General features: G+C 44.8%; 1 pseudogene; it reads left to right on the top strand.

The window, feature by feature from the left end:
• Positions 1-14,998: 14,998 nt before the first annotated feature.
• Positions 14,999-15,402, top strand: LOC114488998 (annotated as a pseudogene).
• The last annotated feature ends 6,899 nt before the right edge of the window (positions 15,403-22,301 follow it).

Consider the following 22,301-nt stretch of genomic DNA (forward strand, 5'->3'; position numbering starts at 1 on the left):
TCACATGGAAAAGCAGGTAAGCATTTTCAGTTTTGCTTTGAAGTGGTGAACACTTGGTCTTCAAGAAGGTAAATGCTTTGCTCAAAGTCACACTGTTTGTAAGTGCTGGAACCTGCACCTTACCCAGATCTGAAGGACTGCAAGCCCCAGGCTCCTTCACTGCCTCTTTGAGCTGCTGCTCAGGCCAGACAGGCTCACAGCAGGGTGTCGGCCCCCAGGTTACTGACTCTCAGGACAGACTGCAGACACGGGTGCCCACAGGATGGAATAGGACCCAGCTTCTGCCAGGGCTTAGCCCACAGCCCCCACTGGTGCAGGAAATGGCCCTTGCTTCTTTCCCACACCCATGGGCATATTCCTGTATGCAGATCATCTCTGAGACTGTCTCCAGACAGAATTTTGTATTCAGGAAGGCTTCCTTCAGGCTCTCATTTACCTGGAGTGTCTGGGGCACCATGTGGCACTGAGAGCTGACTGTAACAATGCTTCCAACAAGCACGGTAATGATCACTGATTCCACCCAACCAAGGGGAGGACAAAGGGAGATGGCTTTGCACGTTCCAAAGCAGCTTCCCACCATCCTTAACACACTGACACCCATAAATGCACAAGTGGCCAACCCACTGCATTATATCGTTTATAATCCCTCTCTTTCTCCCTCAGACCTGCAGCCCCTCCATCTTTTTCTAAATCCCCACCCCTCAGCCACCCCAACCCTGCTGAGACAAAACAGTGCCACCCCCTGGATGTCCTGGCAGGACAGGACTAACAGGAGAGATTTTCTCTGGCGCTATACAATAAACAAAGAGTTTTCACCAGCCTGACTTTGTCAAGGTCTCAGTAGCTCTAGAGAAGGCAGCTGTGATTACTTTACTTTCAGAGAGGAAAAACTGAGGCTGGTTTAGTTGAGAGGTAGGGACAGAGGGTCTGGGTTCTGGAAGCAAGGAGAAAGGCCAGAGAATCTGAATACTCCAAAAAGGAAAGAAAGGGAAGGGGAGGGAAGGGAAGGGAAGGGAAGGGAAGGGGAGGGGAGGGGAGGGGGCACGCTCCCACTGACAGAGCATCTGCCAACACATGCATAGTGCCTTCCACTGATTCCACTGATCACTGATTTTGTTATCTCCCAGCCATTTTGTCATGACTTATGGTGAAGGGGCATGGGTGTTGCCAGATACAGCAGGCCTGGATGGGTCTGGAGTGGGAGCCTCGGCCTCCTGAGGTGGTGGGAAGAGAGCAAATGCCCACTGAGTGCTGCTCATTGGCAGGGCTCTCTTCCAGGCTGTTGGCCTATATTGTCCCATGTGTTCCTCAAAACAGCTGCATCGGCTAAACTATGATCTCTGTTTTGAGATAAGGAAACCAAGGCTCAGAGAAATCACTCAGGACTGTGTATACATAACTTAGAAATATAGCTGTACCTGTCCTGAAATTCTGGAATCTTCTCTGTGCCCTGGGTGAGGTGCCTGTGTACTGGAACCTCCTGCCTGCCTGACACTGGCTCCCACCTCAGAGCCCTTGACCAGCAGCCCAGGGGCTTGAGCGCTCCTCTGTGCGTTACTTTGCCACAGGAGAGGGCAGCAGAGCTAAGGCTCTGCCTTTAGGGCTGGTCTCATAGCAAGTCATGTGGGGGTTCCTGGCACTGCAGGCCTGATACCCCCTTGGGAGCTGCACTTCTTTCCAGATGGTAACATTGGCATGACAACACTGAGACCAGAGAGCCCTTTGCCTGGACTGAGGGGAGGAGGAGGTCTAGAGCAACCTTCAAGGGTTGTCTGCATGGAAAACCAAAAAACACACAATGTGGTTAAATTACCCCATTTTATGGGAAATTTTGCTTTCTAATCCTGCTATGCAGTGCATTTCCCAAGAAAGATGTGCACCTACCCCTCCCTCTCTTTCTCATTCATGCACGTTATACACAGGTGCATACACTATCCCATTTTAGGGCATTCCCTTCTGCCTGGTCTATTGTAACACTGCCCCAGTTGGTGTTTCGTGCCACTTCAACTAGAGCGCCTTCTAGAGCACAAAACTGGCCAAGCCGCATTTTTCTTTGCAAGTCTTCAGTAATTGGCTCTTTGCTCTCATGACAACATCCAGTCCCCAGCCTGCCTGACAAGCATGCACTGTCCAGTATGGGCCCCAAGTGTGGCTATGGAGCATGACCAAGGCAGGGTAAGTGCAAAATATCCACCAGATTTTGATAAATTAGAAAAATAGCCCTGGCTAGTGTAGCTCAATGGATTGAGTGCTGGCCTGTGAACCAAAAGATCGTTGGTTCAATTCCCAGTCAGGGCACATGCCTGGGATGCGAGCCGGTCCCTGGGAGGTACGCTGGGGGCAACCACACATTGCTGTTTCTCTCCCTCTCTTTCTCCCTCCCCTCTCTCTAAAAATAAATAAATAAAATCTTTTTTTAAATCATACCCAATAAAAATCTTTAAAAAAAGAAAAAGAAAATAAAATATATCACTAATAATTTTTACACTTGATTATATGTTGAAATATTTTAAATTTTAAAATACATATTATTAAAATTAATTTCACTTGCTTTTTAGAAAACTCTTTAAATATGACTACTATAAAATTTAAAATTATATATGTGGTCTGAATAATATTTCAGCTGGGCAGCACTGGTCAAATCACATTTCTCTCTGGCTTCACCCTTGTCTTCCACTTCTACAGAACTCCCCGCATCTCCCCAGAGTGCAGGCTGTCTCTGCTCTGTGCCTGCACTCACATATCCCTCCTCCCAAGATGCCTTCCCCCACTGTCCACCAAACAACCCCTTCTCATTTCTCTGACCTCAACTCAAGTATCGCCTCTCCTGACAAGCTCCCCATGTCCTCCTTGGGTCCCCACTGGACCGTGTGGTGACTTCCTGCCTTTCTTTCATGGATACACGGATCTGTGTCAGCAAAGATGATGACTTAATCATCTCTATGTGACCTCAGCTTCCAGAACAGTGCCTGTGACTGGCTGTTAAATAAGTGAATGAATGAGAAGGCAGTGGCATGTGAATCTGACCCTTCTAGTCCTGGATGCCATCCTGGCTCCTCAATTTTCCCTAGCCCCCTCTCTTTCCCATGAGTCCCAAGCACCTACACCCTCAGCCCCTTCAGAGAAGCACCTGCCTCTTTATGGGTCGTGGGGCTGAGGGACACCTCCCCATGCTACCCCAGGTTACTATAGTTTTGGATGATCCAATCTGCTGTGATTTAGCCTAAAGGTGGGTAACTTTTTAGTTCGTCCCCCAAAGGGCATCCTCATGCTTTCAACTTCACGTTCTCTCTTTGGAGGGGTTCAGCTGAAGCTAGAGCTGGACTGGAAGACATGGAAGTGACAGCATTCGGGGTTGTATTTCCAACTGCCCAAGATGAGTTCTGAGCTACCTTGGAGGAACCTCCAAAAAGGGAAGAAGCTTTATGTCCCCCTTGCATTCAGGAACTTTACCAAATCCCTGGTAGCCTGATTTGGGACATCTTCGCACTGCCTGGCCCCCACCCATGCTCAAACGTGGTGGCTTGTGCTCACCCAACACACTTTGTCAATGGCAGCTCCCAGTTCTGCTTGTCATAGGAACAGCATGGGGTTTTACGGCAAACCGTAAGTGACTGTTGAGAAAGCTCAGTCCCTGGCAGCCACTGTTTTGTTCATGGCAGCTAAGACCTTCCAACAGGAACTCCATCCATCACTGCCTCCGGCCACGTGACAGTCCAAAACCTGAGCTCCAGGCCTGGCATTTCCCGGAGTTGCATGGACAGCAATCAGCAAGTGCTTTTGTCCTTGGGCTTTCGCAGCAAATGTGCCTTGTTCTAACATTCATTCTCAAACAGGAGTCTAGATTAGGGGCAAAAAGTCCAGATCTCTATTGATTGGCCTAATGGAAGGAGGTTAATTAGTCATCTTCACCTTTAGCTGTTACTACAAAAAATAAAAGTGATTCATTTTCACATTGTTATGGGCGGCAAAAAATACTTCAGCCTCTTTTTCCCTTAAAGTCTGTTAAAATAAATGAGACTAATTAGTGCTCACTTATGTATTTAATTCACATTAGAAAACATTGGCCTGAAAACCTTTATAAGAAAAAAAAAAGCCTTGGCTGGTGTAGCTCAGTGGATTGTGCTCGGGCTGCGAACCAGAGCATCGCATGTTCGATTCCCAGTCAGGGCACATGCCTAGGTTGCAGGCCACAGCCCCCAGCAACTGCACATTGATGTTTCTCTCTCTCTCTCTCTCTCTCTCTCTCTCTCTCTCCCCCCTTCCCTCCCTCCCTCCCTTCCCTCTCTAAAAATAAATAAATAAAATCTTAAAAAAAAGAGCAGGCATAAAAAAGAAAAGAAAAAATAATCTTAAGGTGGAAAAGAAGACTCTGCTCTGAAATGCCCTTGAGAACTGGAGTACAAATGCAAAAAGGTAAACCATTCTTCAGAAAATGTTCTTTACAAATGCAGGCTCACCATTCTGAGAAGGACTTTGTCCTAAATATCATTTTATTCCTTGGCCAAGAAGCTGATTAAGTAAATACCAGCCAACTACAATGAAAAGATGTGTATGGACTCCTTGGTTTTGATAAGTCGAAAAGAAAACACAATGGTTGCAAAGGGTCTGTTTTATGATGCTTTGGGAGAATAAAAGAGGGAGGACAACAGAGTGTGAAGGAACTTTTGGTGGGAAGCATAGAAGGGGTTTAGTGGAAGCAGGCTGCAGGGACTCTCAGAAATCTTGGGAATGCATTGGATTTCCCATACTTCCTGAGATGGGATGGGAAGGCAGGCTATTTCAATTAAATAGTTTTTTTAAAAGGATGAACCTGGCAGACTGCAAGATTTTAGGATCCTCAGGTATCAAACTTTGAGTCAACCTCACTTAAACACCTACCTGTAGGATAAGTGGAGGCAGTCTGGCTTCCTCACCCAGGTGTCTGGGTAACCAAGGGAAGCAGTGTTCCCGTAGCCTTGGAGAGGCCTGGTAACCAGTGCTCTCATACCCTTGAGACTGAGGCCGATAAACTGTTCCCATAACGTTAAGTGGGCTTGCATGCGCAGGATTGTGTTATGTTACATAATGTTCTGGCAGTTTTCCAGCTTTGTTCCCCTCTAGTACTAGTCAGGGACTTCCTGCTGGGGGTGATGATGATTAGAGACACAAAAGTGGACAGGTGACACGACAGGTACCACGCTGGGGAGCAGGGGTCATGACATGTGCCACGCAGAGACATGCAGGGAGATGTGCAGTTTGCAGAGTGTGTAGCTCACCCACCCATGAATAAAAACACACCAGACATCCCAACAGCTCCGTGAATATTATTCCATCTGCGCGAATACCTTGGCCCTGTCTTGTCCAGCCTTGAATGGTCACAACACACTACCCTAGGATTCCTATCACCCCTCTATGGACTGAATGTTTGCAACACCCCAAAATCCGTATGTTAAAACCCTAATTTCAAATGTGATAGTATTAGGAGGTAGGCTTTGGGAGGGGATTAGGTCATAAAAATGGAGCCCTCCCAGTAGGATTAGTGCCCTTCCCAAAAGTGACCCCAGAAAGTTTGCTATCTTTCTATGCTAAAGTGAGAAACATGCTGTGTGGGAACATACTGAGACAATAGCTGTCTGCAAACCCAGAAGAGAACCTTCACCAAAAACTGGTCCCTGATGGCACCCAGACCTCAGACTCCCAGCCTTCAGAACCATGAGTAAATAAATACATATTGTTTAAGTCACCCAGTTTGTGGTGTGTGTCATAGCAGCCCAAGCTGACTGAGACATATGCCCAATCACAGTTTTCCATCCCAAAGGTGTTCTTTATTCTCTTTAGTGCTGTCATTGCTCTCAGTACCTGTGGTAGACTTCCTCTGCTGGCTGGCCCATTTGCACCTCCAATCCCCTTCTGCTGTCCCCTACCTGGACCAGGTGGGGTGTAGCATGCAGCAGCCTTCTGCCCACCATCATGGGCCCACATGAAGACAAAGACAACAGACTATAAAGATGCCGGAGAGAAAAGATAAGGAGGACCTTGTTCCCCTCACAGTGTTGCTACATAACTGCACCGCACATTGCTTTTAGGGGAAAAAATAATTTGCTATGTGTTTAAACCATTGTTGGTCAAATTTTCTGGCTTTTGCAGCTGAGAGAAATCCTAATATATACAGTGCCACCCTATAGAGCACTGGAGAACATTCCTTCATTTATTATTTCTTTGACTCTTTCAGAGTGCAAAGCCAAAAGCAAGGCTGCCTCACTTCCACAGTCCCATAAAAACAGACGGGACCTGGCATGGACCATGAATTGTGCTTTGGTGCCCTGGTGTACATTTCAAAACATAGAGTCTTGGGAACTTTTTGAGTGCCTCCAATATTTTACTGTAAAATACATGAGACAATTTATAGTATCTGAGTCTCTGGGAATGATAATGATGAGATCAGCTACAATTGTCTTATTGTAGAGTCCCAAAGCCAGACTTCTCTTGCCCTCGACAGTCTAGAGACTGATGGAGATACACCTTGTCTCCCCAGTGGGTTTATACGTGGGAGTACCTTTTGTGCCATCATACCATGGTATGGGCAGAAATTGCACAATAGTCACACAAACAGGACTCCCTCCCTTCAGACACACACTTCCCCAGGGCTCAGCTGAGTGGGCACAGGAAAATGCCGGTAGACTGCAAGCTCCCTGTTGGGGGTTTGGCTTCACAGGCAAGAGAAGGGGGTGGTGGGAGCAATGGTGGATAATTCGCTCTGACAAATCAAACCCTGCCTTGTTATCTGGGAAGAAGAGAATGGATGGGGGCCTGAAGGAATGAGCTTCCTGCCTCTGGGGGCCACATTAGTCAGTCTTCTGTGGCCACATTCATGCTTTCTCCATTGGAAAATTCAGACCCAGTACAAATCTTAGTAAGTGCAAATTTAAGTCTATTTTTTGAGAACTGGTTTCTAATAGGTAATTTTTAGACTGTTTCAGACTGGGGAAGAAAATTCTGGTATTTAGTCTCTAATGCTATTTACAGAATTTTAGGCAAAGTGATTATGTACCCATCTACTTTACAAAGAATAAGTATCACTACCACCACCACCCCCTGCAGGCCCCTGTAAATCTACAGCACATTGTCAATCTATGCATGGATGACTAGGATGAATATATTTCCTGCCATATTTACTGCATAGTTATATCTCTAGCCCTTATTTTTAACCCAGCACCATTTCAGAATCAGTTTCTATGGAGAGAATACCTGGACATTTAAATCCATCAAAAAGGAGTAAATGAGCATTTCACATACATCTATCAAGAAGAAATGCCCCCTTCTCCCCATCATTGTGGGGCTTTGTCAGTCGCCTGTCAGATGAATGTCCACGTAAGTGTTTATTAATCACTCTCGCACTCACTGATGGGCCTGAACACTTTGCTCCTCTGCGTCTCTGACAAGCACCAAGTATGCGTGGGTTTCTTCCATCGTCTCTTGAACGCAGTTGCTTACTTTGTTAAAGTTAATTTCCACTCATTTCTGGCTTTGATGGGAAGATTCCTTTATCAATTCAATTCATGTGTGTTGTCTGCAATCAAAGCAATATTGTCTGCTAATGTGAGCTACATTCCAGGCTCTTCCTCCACTTTATGCTAACGCCGTCCTGGTCTTGAACTGGAGAATTTGGGGAAGAGGCTGTCTCCCCAGCCTTCGGAGACAGGCTGTGGTGGGTGGCAGCCATTTTTCCCTACTGGAATTCCCTGGCTTAGAGAAACGGTGAGCTTTTCTTTCTTGCCAGGGATTGTTTTGGTTGAAAAACAAGTCAGTGGGGGAAGAAAGGTAATGGGAGGCACGTAGTGGCAATTTGGTATGCCTGCCACTGTCTGTGGAATCAGGTCTTATTCTGGAATTCAACACTCTTTACATGCCAGGCCCTTACAACAAACTCTCCTTTCTACACTGCTCCTCTATCCCCACAAAGTTTATTATATTCTCAATGCATACTTTTGTGCATCTTGTCACACTATCCTTTCCAGCTTCTCTTTCTTCCCCATGTCATCCAACCATTTGCACACCATTCATCTAAGTCCTACACTTCCTGCAGGCACATCAAGCCTTCCCTCCTCAGGGGCATTTTCTCCCTACCCCAGGACACTGAGAGTTCTTCTCAGAATGCTTCCAAAAATAAAGTTCTCACCAAGACTGTGGCACACACTACCTTGTGCTAGGCTGCAACAGCAGCCTTGAGGGGTGGACAGAGGCAGGCCCAAGTCAGAATCTGACTCAGAAACTTGGAACTGGATGGCCCTAGGAAGTCACTGGATCTTTGTGGAAGTTTTTCCATAAGGAAAATGAGTAAAATAATACCTATCTCATAGGGCTGTTGTCAGCATTCCCAGTAATTTATGTAACTTACCTATTGCAATTTCCAGATGATTTGGGGGCCTGCTGTGGTCACCATTGTTATGAGTCCCAAAGAGATGGCACATCCCTAAAGGGAAGTATGATGAATATGGTGATTTTCTGTACTGCAGAGTATGGGAGATTAAACTTAAATGTCTCAGACTCTCTTGCAGCTAAGGTTCAGGTTCTTTATAAAGGTCCAACAATTAGATATACTTGTCCAATATTTGGAAGTATAGGTGCTGGTAGAAGACATGAGACTCCTAGATCAGAGACCAAGGACTTAATTATTCCCAAGGACAATAATTACCAATTATTCTGGCCAGAATATTGGCTTTTTCTTGTGCTGGTTCCTCAAGCTCCAAATCCCACCAGGCAACATGAAGAGGGCCAGATGACACCTGCACACCGTGGGTTAGGGTAAAGGAAGGGACCCTGAATTTAAAGAACCCAAGTTTTTATAATGGATAATAGGCATACCTGCTCTTTGCTCTGAAGGGAGATCTTATCTCCACCTCCAAGGCAATTTTCTATGCAAACATCCTTAAAAAGACAGTCTAGAACAAAGCAGTCAATAAACCTGCTAGTTCGGTAAACAAAAGAGACCCATGGAAAATTGTATCCCAACAGGGTCATGTCCCTGGTGTAAGCTGTTGCTTCTGGCAAGGATGGTTGTGGAGGTTTGGAGTTTTCTAGAGCAGCATTCAAGTGCCCAGTCACTAACTTCATAGTGTCAAAAGGAAACTGTAGAAACAGCTAATCTCTAATCCTAGGTCACAACTATGACTGATTTTTGAGCTAAGCTCTGCCTGTGGCAGCCTCCTGAATTTCCTCTTTCTTAATTGTGGCAGGATAGTTAGGTGTTGTTGAACCTCCTGAAGGCTCAGCCTATAGTCTGCTTCTCCATCCCTTCCAAGAGTTCTGTGAACTCCAAATTTCCTGTATGTATTAAACTCTTTCTTCACTGTTTAAAGTAGTTAGGATGGTTTCTGTTTCCTTTAGTGACTAGTATAAGTAGAGACTAAGCCTCATCATTCTCCAAAGTTTGAGTGTCTTCTACTAGTAAGTTCTGATGATGGTAAAGATGGTGATGATGACAATTAGCAAAAGAAAAAAGGAGAGTGAAGAAAAGGTGGAGTAAAGCAGGAAAAAGAGAAGCAGGAAGGGAGGAATCATTATTTTTTTCCTCCTTTCCCCCCCAAAATATCACATATTCTCCAAAGAGAAAGGTTTCATGACTCTCTATGTACTGCAGTTATTTTTTAATATTAATTTTTATTTATTATTATTTTTATTTTTTTAATATTTTATTTATTTTTACAGAGGGGAAGGGAGGGAGAGAAACATCAGTGTGTGGTTGCCTTTTGCATGCTCCTCACTGGGGACCTGGCCTGCAACCCAGGCATGTGCCCTGACTGGGAATCAAACTCATTTAGCAGGCCGGCACTCAGTCCACTGAGCCACATCAGCCACATTTAATTCAACCAAATACTTATTCTATAAGTCTCTCTCAGGAAAGAATTGAGAAACTTCACAAAAATCTCTACCCTTCAGACTCTCTACTTTTCATTTTGGAGAGCTGGAAAGAGAGGGAGAGAAACATAGATGTGAGAGAGAAACATTGATATGTGTTTTGATAGAAGGATCACTGCCTTCTGTACGTGCCCTGACCTGAGACCGAACCCACAACCCAAGCATGTGTCCTGACTGGACAACATTTTGGTTTGTGGGACGACACCCAACCAACTGAGCCATACCAGCTAGAGCCATGTTCTCCAGTTACTAAAAGGAGAAGTGTACATCCCCATTTCTAGAAACCCAACATTACCACTCAGAGCCCTTGTTCTGTTTTGTTTCATTTACTTTTTCCTCTAATTTCTCTGTGACGCAAGAGTTTCTCAGCTTTTCTCACCATGGCTAGATCAAGGAGAAGCCTAATTTCAGTGGGATGTCCCCAGTCAGAAAGCTGTTCTCATACCTGCCACAGCATCTCACATGGAATGGAGAGTAAAGGAAACAATTATGCCTTTAGTCTACATCATGGTCTAGGGGTTCTTCCAGGAATGGAGGTTCTGGCTGACTGAGTCACTCCCAATAGAGTGTCTGGAACCCTCTGCCCTCTTCTGCTCCCTAATAGTGACCAGAATGTTCATCCTCTTGTTTTGAGAAGCAACTTCTGGAAGTGCTTCTCTCAGAACTGCCTTCTGACTGGTCAGCCTCTCTGTGCTACACTATGCTGTTCTGGAGTTCTCCTCAGGATCTGGCATGGAAATTTACCCTTCCTATGAAATGCAGATGGGTGAACTCTAAGACTTGTTTGAAATTGCCCATATGATATGTGCATTCAATAATAGCTAACATTTACTGAGTAATTACTATGTGATAGACACAGTACTAACTGTTCTAGAATTCTTCTAAGACATTTCATTTCTGGGTTTTTTTTTTGAAGATTTTATTTATTTTTAGAGAGAGGGTAAGGGAGGGAGAAAAAGAGGGAGAGAAACATCAATGTGTGGTTGCCTCTCATGTGCCCCCTACTGCGGACCTGGCTTGCAACCCAGGCATGTGCAAGCCAGGGAAGGCTGACAGGGAAGTGAACTGGCAACCCTTTGGTTTGCAGGACATTTCATTTCGAAGAAGCAGGCGTTATTATGCTTCATACCTCACAGATATGACAACAGAGGCTTAAAGAATTAAGCAACTTACCCGAGATCATAGCCAGGGTATGTTCAGAGGCCCTTCTGTTAACAACTATATTATTCTACTCAAGTGAATATTCACTCAATGGATTAGGACAGGAGGGAAGATATTGCTAATTTTCCCATTATCCACTCTCCCCTTCATCATAGTAATTAATAACTACCACTATCACCCAAGATTTTAGCTGAGATTCTTCCTACTTGGCTAGTTACCTATGCCTCAGTTTGCACATCTGTGAAATAGAAATAAGAATAGTACCTACTTCAAATGTTTCTCAAGTATATGAACTTCCAGTTGAGCATATTACTAACCAAAATCTGTCCCCAAAAATAATATCTGACCAATAAAATACATATTTTTAATTCATAACTTTTAGCTCATTTTATTGATTGAGAGGATTAAATAAGTTGATACATCTGCCTGGCACATAATAAGTATTAAATTCTGGCCAACTAATTTAATTAAACCAAATACTTATTCTATAAGTCTCTCTCAGGAAAGAATTGGGGAACTTCACAAAATCTCCACCCTTCAGAATCTCTGTCATAAAACAGAATAACAATATATTTTAGCAATAAAATGAACTACCAGTTAAGAATGTAAATCTGTATCTCATTAGTCAAATGTTACAGTTTGAGATAGTTTTGATTAGTAATCTACTTTACTTGATTTTTAAATATTTTAGAAATCATCTTCTCATAAACCAATTTTCACCTAAAGAAATATTCATAGGGAAAGCATGTTTCCATCATTGTCTTCCTGAAGCACTTGTGTAGAAAAAAATCAACAGGCCAGCCCCCCCCCCTGAAGGAAGCCAGCTTGATGAAGGTATTTGCCACAGAATTTAGGCCTACTAGTGGTAAGTGTGGTAAAAAAAATTTGCACCTACAACAGAATCAAGAAAATGACACTGGACAGTTGGGATGTATAATCTTAGAACCTGCCCCATTAATGATGTTTGAATTTGGCATGGGTCAAGCAGGCAGTGACTACACCCTAAATAGGGGCCACTTGCATTATGAATTAGCATCACTGTCAGAGTGTGGTCCCGGGAATGAAGTTCCTGCAGGGTCAGGAGACTTATCAAGAGGTCCTAAGATAAAACAGGAAATTGGAGAGACTTATCAGGTGGTTCCCAATTTGTGCTTTAATCTTTAATGAGTAATGCAAGTTTAGAAAAAGTATTTGCATCTGCTGTGCAAACTAGATAAGATAAGGTTATATGATAAGACTGATGTGTCCAGGATAGAGCCAGCCAAGCTTAGCTTTCAGGCTTTAGCTGATATGAACTGCCCTGTGTTATTAGCCTTTATTTTGTAGCTGGAGAAGGAAAAGAAAATAACTCTTCTTAGGGATTCAGTTTATTCACTAACTTTGCATTGTTAGTAGAAACAGAACTTCTCTCAGAGTCATAGGACCTCCTCAGAGAAGATCCACTAACAAAACTGTTCTCTGTGGATTCTAATCATTCAATTTTATTTCCTTTCTACAAGGGTCCACTGTCTTGGAGGCACTAGCCAAATACTCCAAAATGCCACAGAGATCTGTGCAGTTACAATTACTCAAGTAATGACGGCAGATGCAATGTACTTTGTGGGAATTAAGACCAAGGTTCTTGAGGATTAGGAGCACTAGCCTAGTGGTGAGGATATTACCCTTTGAAATCATACATGACTACAAGATAATATGGCCCCAGAAGAATCTGCTGGTGTTTCATTGGCTTCTGTATGCCAACTAGGGTAGAAATATTCAGCTCCTTACCAGGGTTAAGGGAATCATTAAGAAAATCCCAGAGCAGCTCCTGCAAAAACCAAGGTTTCTTGGAAGTAGCCTTCCCTGAGAACCCCTCCCTTCCTCTAGCCCCTTATCCTCCTCCAAAAAGTGATGAGGATACAGCCACTGTTAATCATTTGTTCATTGTGGATCCGAGAAACTGCTAACCCAAGTACTTTGTTGAACAAAACTAGAGCTTGGCTGTATTAGTTGGGGGGTTGGGTGGGGGTGATGGCCACAGAATCCCCATGGCTTTTTAAACCAGTATGTTCTGCTCTACTCTGTATGACACACCACAGAATTTCAGCCTTAAACCAGACCTCTGCTCTTTCTCTTCCAGCAGCTTATCTTTGTTTTCTTCGGTCTTTTTGAGTTGAAGGCTTTCAGAAAATGGGAGGTTGGGGGACAGGATGTGTCCTGGGTCTGCTCTGGTAAAAATGGGGGAAGAGAAGAGTGTGTGGAGAGGACTAAACAGTCAAAGAGGCCTCACTGTCCATGGGTTTATTGCTTTATGCTGCCACCTGGCTGATCTTCTAGCTGCGGACTCCTACTGAGAAAGAAAGACCAGACACAGAGCATTTACAATGGGAGGTCCCCAAACCAAGATTTCTGATGGGAATCTCACCTTAGGCCACAGGCAATGAAGTTCAGCCTCATGACTCAAGAGCCACTGTCACCCATAAGGTGGGAAACATGAACTTGTTCAATGGTAAGTTACTTGAGGTGAGACTGATTCTGTTTCAAGCCCACCATGTTTTCTTTATAAACACTTCCTACTGAAATCCTTAGTATATGTTCCACACTTATTTTCAAGGTGTCTGAATAGGAGAACACCCTCATCCCTGCAGAAATCACCTTTGCTTACAGTGATATCAAGGTGGAAGAGAAAAGGAAAAGGTTTGGTGTTAATTACTTGGACTGGACAATCCATGCCAAGAGAGGGCCTAACCAATATCCTTGCATCCTGTCACCCAGAAAAGAAAGCACAGCTCACATTTACTGAGGACACAAATGCACAAGGAATAAACAGTGGGCCTGGAGTGAGCTGTGGAAGGAGGCAGTAGATCTACCCCAGGCTGAGCACATGGATAAGGAGAAAACTCCCTGGAGAGGAAGCACATGGTGGGTGCCAGCTAACAGAATGGCTTGTAGGCACTTGTAAAGCAGCCCATGAAGAAATTCCAGGAAACCATGGGAAAGGGGGGCATTTTACAAGTGAGGCCAGAGATTCTGCAAAGTTCACATAGAAGCTCTAGATTGTTCATATCAATTGCCTTCGCCTGCATGCACTGACCAGAAAACCTGATGACCTTCAGGTTAAAGATATACCATCTTTAATCTTTACAGGGCAGGTGAGATATTATTCCAGTTTGATTCTAAGAAAGCTGGAGTAAACGCAGCACAAGTAGTAGCCATCTGCATATCACTTTATAGCTCATCTCAGGTGGCCCCGGTCAGGTTACAAGTGGCAGATGACCTTGGCTGGCACCTCCAAGGAGGCTCCAGAGCCAGCACACCTGGTAGACAGCTTCAGATCATGATGAAGCACCACTCAACCACCTCCACAAGCAACATACTCAAAGGGCAGACTCAGCAGCACCAGAGTCCCATTGAAGTAAGACCTGCTCTGTGTGATCAACCACTGCACAGCATATATTCCACAGTGATCCTGGCCAGTTTTCATAGCCAACTGGCCTAGGGGTAAATCCCTTTCCCATCGATGTGCCAACAACAATCAAGACTCAACTACAACAGAAGGGTGCACACAGCCCACAGAGAGGGTATACTTGGGGTGGCCAGCTCAGGTTACTGGTGAAGCTGAGCTATTGGATCCTACAGGACACCTACTACATAAGACCCCTCTACAAAGCCCAAAAGACATAGCAGCTCTGTATAGAAACAAACACAGGGAGGCTGCCAAAATTAGCAAACAAAGAAACATGTCCCAAATGAAAGAACAGAACAAAACTCCAGAAAAAGAATGAAATAAAATGGAAACAAGTAATCTACCAGGTATATAGTTCAAAACCCTGATTTTAGGGATGCTCAGTGAACTTAGGGAAGAGTAGAGGAACAAAGATATAGGAAACATTAAAAAACACTCAGAAATTAAAGATACACTAACTGAAATAAAGAATACATTATAGGACATGGTGAGTATCTCCTGTATACACCTGCAGCCATGCCATCCAAGGGTCCTCTGCAGTCCATGAAGGCCTTCCATTGCAAGAAGATGGCCACAGCCATGGCACACTGGGAATGGGGCAACAGCCTCATCAAGGTGAAAGGGAAGCCCCTGGAGATGATAAATCCGCATACACTGCAATACAAGCTACTGGAACTTGTTCTGCTCCTGGGGAAGGAGCAATTGCCATAGTGAACATCCAAATTCATATAAAAGGTGGTGGTCATGTGGCCCAGATTGGTCATGTCAGTCCATCTCCAAAGCCCTGGTGACCTATTACCAGAAATATGTGGATAGGGCTTCCAAGAAGGAGATCAAAGACAACCTCATCCAGAGTGACCAGATCCTACTGGTAGCTGATCCTCATCACTGCTAACCACCAGAAATCCTACTGATAAGCCCATCAGGGTGCACCTTTATAATAAATAATGGTCTTGGGATTAAAAAAAAAAGAATACATTACAGGAAATTCACAGTAGAGTAGATGAAGCAGAGGATCAAATCAGTGATTTGGAAGATAGGGAAGCCGAAAACACTCAGTTAGAACAGCAAAAAGAATAAAGAACTTTTAAAAATGAGGATAGTGTAAGGAACCTCTGGCACAACTTCAAGTGTACCAACATTCTCATCAAAGTGTTGCTAAAAGGAGAAGAGAGAGAGTAAGAAACTGAAAATCTAAAATTAATGACAGCCCTGACTGGTGTGGCTCTATTGGTTGGGTATCATCTCACAGGGTGAGGGGTTACTGGGTCAATTGCCATTCAGGGCATATGCCTGGGTTATGGTTAGGTCCTTGGTCAGGGTACATGCCAGAGGCAGCCAATCAATGCTTCCCTCTTGCATCGATGCTCCTCTCCATCTCTCCCATTTCCTGCTCTCCAAAAATAAATAAATAAAATATTTTTAAAGTAATTAATTAATTAGTTAATTAATTAAATTAGTGGCAGAAAACTTCCCCAACCTGGTGAAGGAAATGCATAAGTCCAGGAAGCACAGAGAGTCCCAAACAAGATGAATCCAAAGAGGCCCACACCAAGACACACTATAACTAAAATGCCAAAGGTTAAAGACAAAGAATCTTAAAAGCAGCAACAGAGAAACAAGGAAGCTTGCATAAGACTATCAGCTGATTTCTCAACAGAAACATTGCAGACCAGAAAGGATTAGCATGAAATATTCAACATGATGAAAAGAAAGGACCTGCAATCAAGATTAGTCTACCAGGCAATGCTATCATTTAGAATCAAAGAGGAGATAAAAAGCTTTCCAGGTAAGAAAAAGCTAAAGAAGTTCACCACCAACCCAGTAACACAAGATATGTTAAAGAGATTTCTTTAAGAAGAAGGAAAAAGATAAAAAATATGAATAATAAAATAGCAATAAAAACATACTTTAAATGCAAAGAAGTTAAATGCTCTAATCAAAAGACATGCAGTGGCTTAATGGATAACAAAACAAGACTCTTATATATGCTGTCTACACTTCAGATTGAAAGACACACACAGACTGAAAGTAAAGGGATGGAAAATGATATTTCATGAAAATGGGAACAGAAAAAAAAAAGCTAGGATAGCAACTTATACCAGGCAAAATGGACTTTAAAACAAAGTCTATAACAATAGACAAAGAAGGATCCAGCAATTCCACTTCTGGATATTTATCTGAAATCCCAAAACACAAATTGAAAAAACATATATCCGTGTGTTGATTGCAACATTACTTACAATACTGAAGTATGAAAGCAACCCAAGTGTCCATCAATAGATGAGTGGATGAAGAAGTGGTGCATACATACAGCAGAATATGACTCAGCTGTAAAAGAAAACGAAGTCTTGCCATCTGCACCAACATGGATGGGCCTAAAGGGTATTGTACATAGTGAAATAATTCAGACAGAGAAATACAAATGCCAGATGATTTCACTTATAGGTGGAATCTAAAAAAACAATATAAATGAATAAGCAGAACAGAAACAGACTCACAGATATAGAGAACATTTTGACCATTGCCAGATGGGAAGAGTGTTAGAAGATGGGTGAAAAAGGTAAAGGGATTAAAAAGTACAATTGGTAGTTACAGAATAGTCATGGGGATGTAAAATACAGCATAGGGAATATAGTCACTAATATTGTAATAACTATGTGTGGTGTCAGGTGAGTACTAGATTTATTGGGGTGATCACTTGCTAAGTTATATAATATCTAATCACTATGTTATACACCTAAAACTGATATAATATTGCACATCAACTGTAATTGAAAAATTAAAAAATACTTAAAAGAAAAAGAAAGCTGGAGTGCAGAGAACTTATGAAATCTTGAGATACCCACTCATCAAGATGCAGCTGTGATGCGTTGAATAGATGCGACTGAAGGATAGCTCCTTTACTGCCATTAGTACTAAGATTAAACATTTACTAACTACATGTGCCAAGCATTGTGAGAAAAGTTGGTGATACCAATAGAAATAAGTCTTTATCTCTGACTCTAAGGGCTTGTCATCTAGTTGGGAATGAACAAGAGGCTATCCCAGCAACTATAACTTTATTACCACTGATTCCATCATCTGACATGATTCTTATTATCTGGAAGGATCAGGGTTTGGGGACCATATTAGTTATGATTAAATACAGCTGTGTGTAATGGAATATCTAAATAATAATACTAAGATAAGCATTTATCTTCCATTCACATAAAATAGGTAGGCAGCTCCTTGATCTCAGGGGCACTGGTTTTCCCCTCTTTCTGCTCCACTCTTCCCAGCATGAAGCTTATATCTTAAATACTTTCTAATGCCCCAAGACAGATGCTAAAAACTCTTTTCTAACTTGTAAGGAGCACTTCCTCCACTCATCTCCTTTAGTGTGAATGTTACTAAGGATCTATAATCCTGTTTTTTCTCTACACTCTCCCATCCCTGTCCCCCAAGTTCATCCATCTTAATACTAAAGCTACCATTTTTGTACACACACATTCCAAATGCCTCCATCTCTAAACTCCACTTTAGAATCACATTTTCATCATGGGACATTAACAGAAGGCTCTAAGGTTAAGGGTCAAAAAATGGCATGTCCAAATATAACATAATATTGCACCTCCACAAGCAGAAGTTGTCCCTGCTCTTGAGTCCTTTGTCTCTGCCTTCAGTATCACCACCCAACAATTTCCTCAAACAACCAGTGTGTTTTGCTCACTCTCTTTCATGCCCCCTAACACACACATGTACACACGTACACACCCCTAATTGGTCATAACCATTCGCCCTTCAGATTCTCTCAAATACTTCCTTCTTCTGAGTCTCCTGTCCCCACCCCAGCTTAGGGGGTCATTATCCATCACTTGAATTAATACCATCTTCTCCTTGCTTGTTTCCTTGTCTTTGTTCATTCAGTAGTTCAATAAACATTCATTTGCAAGCTGACTGCGTTGGGCCCTACTCTGGCCTCTCTCTGTCCTAGCAGTAGAACCTCCTACTGCTTCCAGTTACATTTCTTGAGTTCAGATCTGACTCTTACTGTCCTTGTTTTAAAATCTCTGGATAGGATCAAGTACAAGCCTGTTAGAATGGCTCTTTAGGGTTGGACCTTCACTCCCTGCTCACACCCCTGTCTAGGGGTGTGGTGAAAAGCCCACGGATTGTGCATCTCTCTTATATCCCACTGCAGGTACCCTCCACTCCCAGATCTTGTATTGAGGTCTTTAGAGCAGGAGGTAAGCAGACACACAGAGAACTCTGCCACACTTTGTGGCAAAATCTATGGGCTTTTTACCACATTTCTTTCCTATGATTGAATTAAGTAATAGGAAAATATTTTATTTTATTTTATTTTATTTTTATTTTATTTTAGAACCCTTAGATAAACACTTAAAAGCAAATAACACCTTTTAACATGCAGCTCTTAATGATCCACTTTTTAAGGAGTAGCTCCCAGACACAGTCCTCATCCTCTGGCAGATCAGGTGCTCTCCTGCTTGTCTACTCAATTTAATAGGCTGCTATCCTGGGAGGGGGGTGTGTGGAATGGGGGCATGGGGTGTTGTCTGAGTCACCATTGGCCTGGCCTCCATTGAGAGCTTCTGCTTGTGGCAGTGCAACATTATGTCATATTTGGACATGTCACTTTTTAACCCTTAACCTTAGAGCTTTCTGCTGATGTCCCATGATGAAAAATGTGATTTTAAAGTGGGAGAGAGATTTAGAATTTATGTGTACATAATTTCCACTCCATTTCTTTAAGCCAGAAAGAGCAGAAATGGTCACCGATAATTCCAGGACACATGTACACCATGAAAAGGCCTAGATGACAATCCCTAGCCTTGAGCTACCAATGGGTTCATCCAACTCCTGCAGAGGGCAACGCTGGAATTGCCTTGAATGGGATGGTCTTGCCTCTGTGAGGGAACAGGAGAAACTCTTCAGGAGGTTTGTGTACCTACAGATCTGCCATTCACTCAGCACACTCACTGAGCTCCTGTGACAATTCAGTCACTGGGAAGGGTATATCGGCTGGAAGAATCCCTGCAGGTCAGTGACCTGGCACCAAGCTCCTAAGTGGCTAGGAGTATTAAACAGGCAAACTAGGGAAGTCATCTTACCTCCCTAGGTAAGACCTCCCGAGTCAAGAATCTTCCATTTATTTATTTATTTGTTTGTTTGTTTATTTATTTATCCAGCAAAGATATATGAACTACTATGTGCCAGGAACTGTTCTGAGTTGGGGTACAGTGATGCACAAGATAAACAAATATGCTGGTCCACGGTGGAGCATATATTTCAGTAGCTATAGGGGTGTGTGTGGTGAGAGTGAGAAAACATAAAAATAAACGAGTAAAAGACACAGAATATTGGAAGGTATTTATAAAGCAAGGAAGCAGACTGGGTAGTGTGGGGGAAGAGGAGTGATATTTTTAAAGGGGGCTGTTGGCCTCCCTGAGAACGCATTTGAAGAAATATGAGCAGGTCAGGGAACAAAGACACTCTCCTTCCTTATTTGCACATTTTTTGCAGCAAATATCTCAGAGCTACATTTCCAGGAGAAAAATGGTGTGTTTTCTCTACCAACAGGAAAGAAGGCAGTATGAAAAAGAAGAAAAGACCGGGACAAGAGAAATTATTCCATGTTGAACACTCCCTGATGGACACTTGAAAGCCAGCTCCCAGGGCACAGCAGTACCCACCAGGCCCAGGGGCTCCCCGGGGTCCCTCTCTCAGGCTGACGGGCTAATCCTGCCGCCCACTCCTACCCCGACCCGCCCTCGGGGACGTTTGCTCGGGAGATTCAAGTTCACTCCGCCGACACCTGCCGGGGAGGAGCTATGAACGGGGCTGCACTGCAGCCGCCCTAGGGTCCCGGGGAAGCCGACCCCAGGCTGGGAGGGCAGCGGCCGAACACCAGGACATGAGCCGCGGCCACGAGCTTGGGCTGCGGAGACAGGGCGCTGGACACCTGGCCCAGCTCTCGCCCCTCGCCCGACGGCGCCCTGTCCCATGTCCTGCGGAGCCGGCCTTCTCGGCAGGCGGAGAACTTTCTTTCCTAAAATCACCAGCCCCCCGGTTCGCACCCTGCGTCCGGAACCGCCGAGCAGCGAGCCCCTCCGGCCGGCCGCAGCCCTTCGGGTTAGGAGACGCCGCTTCGGCAGGCGTCCTTCCGGGCCTCCGCGCAACACTCGCCGAGACCGCGTTTGCCGGGCCCGGGGCTCTCCCGCGCCGAGTTGCCCAACAAACCTTTTAAACATTTCGGCACAAAACCGGATTCATTGTGGGCCGCACATTAAAAAGTGTTATTCGCTTTGAAGTTTTTGTCTAATGGCTCTAAACTGAAAGAAAATGTTTTCCTATTACTTAATTCAATCATAGCGAAGAAACTTGGTAAAAAGCCCACGGATTTTGCCCCGAAGTGTGACAGAGTTCTCTTTGTGTGCGCTTATCCTCCGCTGTCACACACTTTAATTCGCCTCTCTTTATCTGGCATTCAAAACTTTCTTCAATGACATTCAATAAGGTCCAGAAGCTGGAGGAGGAAAAAAAAAAACAACTGGCTACCACCACCCCCCCCCCCCCCCCGCCGCCCGCCCCCCAGATATTCTTTCCCAGTAGCTTTGGCTTTGCTCGCATTCAGGGGCCCTTAACCCTTTCCCTCCCCAGGCGAGGGCTGCGGCTCCTGGCTCCAGACGCTGCGGTCGCCCCTTTCACCCCTCGGGCTCCGCCCGTACCCCAACGCCTCTCGCACCCGCCTCTGCCCCTTGGGGAGGCCCTCCTCTGGCCGCGGTTCACGGCTCTCGGTTCAGTACCAGCGGTCCAGGTCAGCCCGAATTTCCCCGAGAGCCGTTGCAACCAGCGTGAGGCTTCGCCAACACAGGCGGTGTGGTTCGCTACCAACCACCCTGGCGCGAGGAGCCTTGGGGGGCACGTAATGGCGAGGCAGGCAGCAGTGACCCCCCCCCCCCCGCCGCCCCGTGCCGAACAGTCAAGGAAGCTTTGGTCCCTTACTGGACCTGCTGGATAACAGGGTGTTTCCCCCACCGCCCCTCTCGCGTTCCTAGAACCAGCTAGGTTCTGGCAAACGCAGTCTCTTTGCTTTTTAACCGGTTATAATTTGTTACTGAGGCTATTGCTAAGATTTCGTCCATGATGAACACCCATGAGCACGGCTTGGTTTGGGGCAGTCTTCTTGCGGTGCACCGATTCCCTCTCCATTTCTCACAGTCGTATTCAGAGAACAGCCGACCGCAGTGACTTGGTTCCAATAAAATCGAAAGTAAACGACTTCCGTGGAAAGTCCCGGGTTGTAAACTCGAAATATTTATGCTAATTTCCCATTGTATGGAAAAGGCTCCTGGCGTAAAGCTTTGAGCCCGCTGATGATTTAAAAAGCTGTAGCTGTGGACACAGCTCCAAGTGTTTGAAGTTGTTTAACCATTGTGTGACCAGAAAGAAGAGTGACGCGGCAGGAGAAGGACTGGCAGAGAGGGGAGCTCGTTGGGGGTGGGCCAAGGCAGCGGAGCTGAGCATACAAACGCCCCTCGCGCCGCTCCCGAGAGGCGCACTTCGGGAGAGCCGTGGTTTCCCAGCGCACCCGCCAGTCTGCGGGGTGCGCACGAGTGGAAAAGACGCCGGCGGAGAGCTTCTACACTCGCCAGTCCCGGGGTGGAGGGGACGGGGCTGCGAGATCTCCATCCTCGAGGTCTAGGCTCTCATTTCCCATCCCTTGTCTCTAGCCCTGACTCTCAGCGGCTGATTTGCTCTTCACATCCACGGCCCTGACGGCCCTGACGGG

Source organism: Phyllostomus discolor, chromosome 2 (genome assembly GCF_004126475.2).
Source record: "Phyllostomus discolor isolate MPI-MPIP mPhyDis1 chromosome 2, mPhyDis1.pri.v3, whole genome shotgun sequence".
Taxonomy (NCBI): Eukaryota; Metazoa; Chordata; class Mammalia; order Chiroptera; family Phyllostomidae; genus Phyllostomus; species Phyllostomus discolor.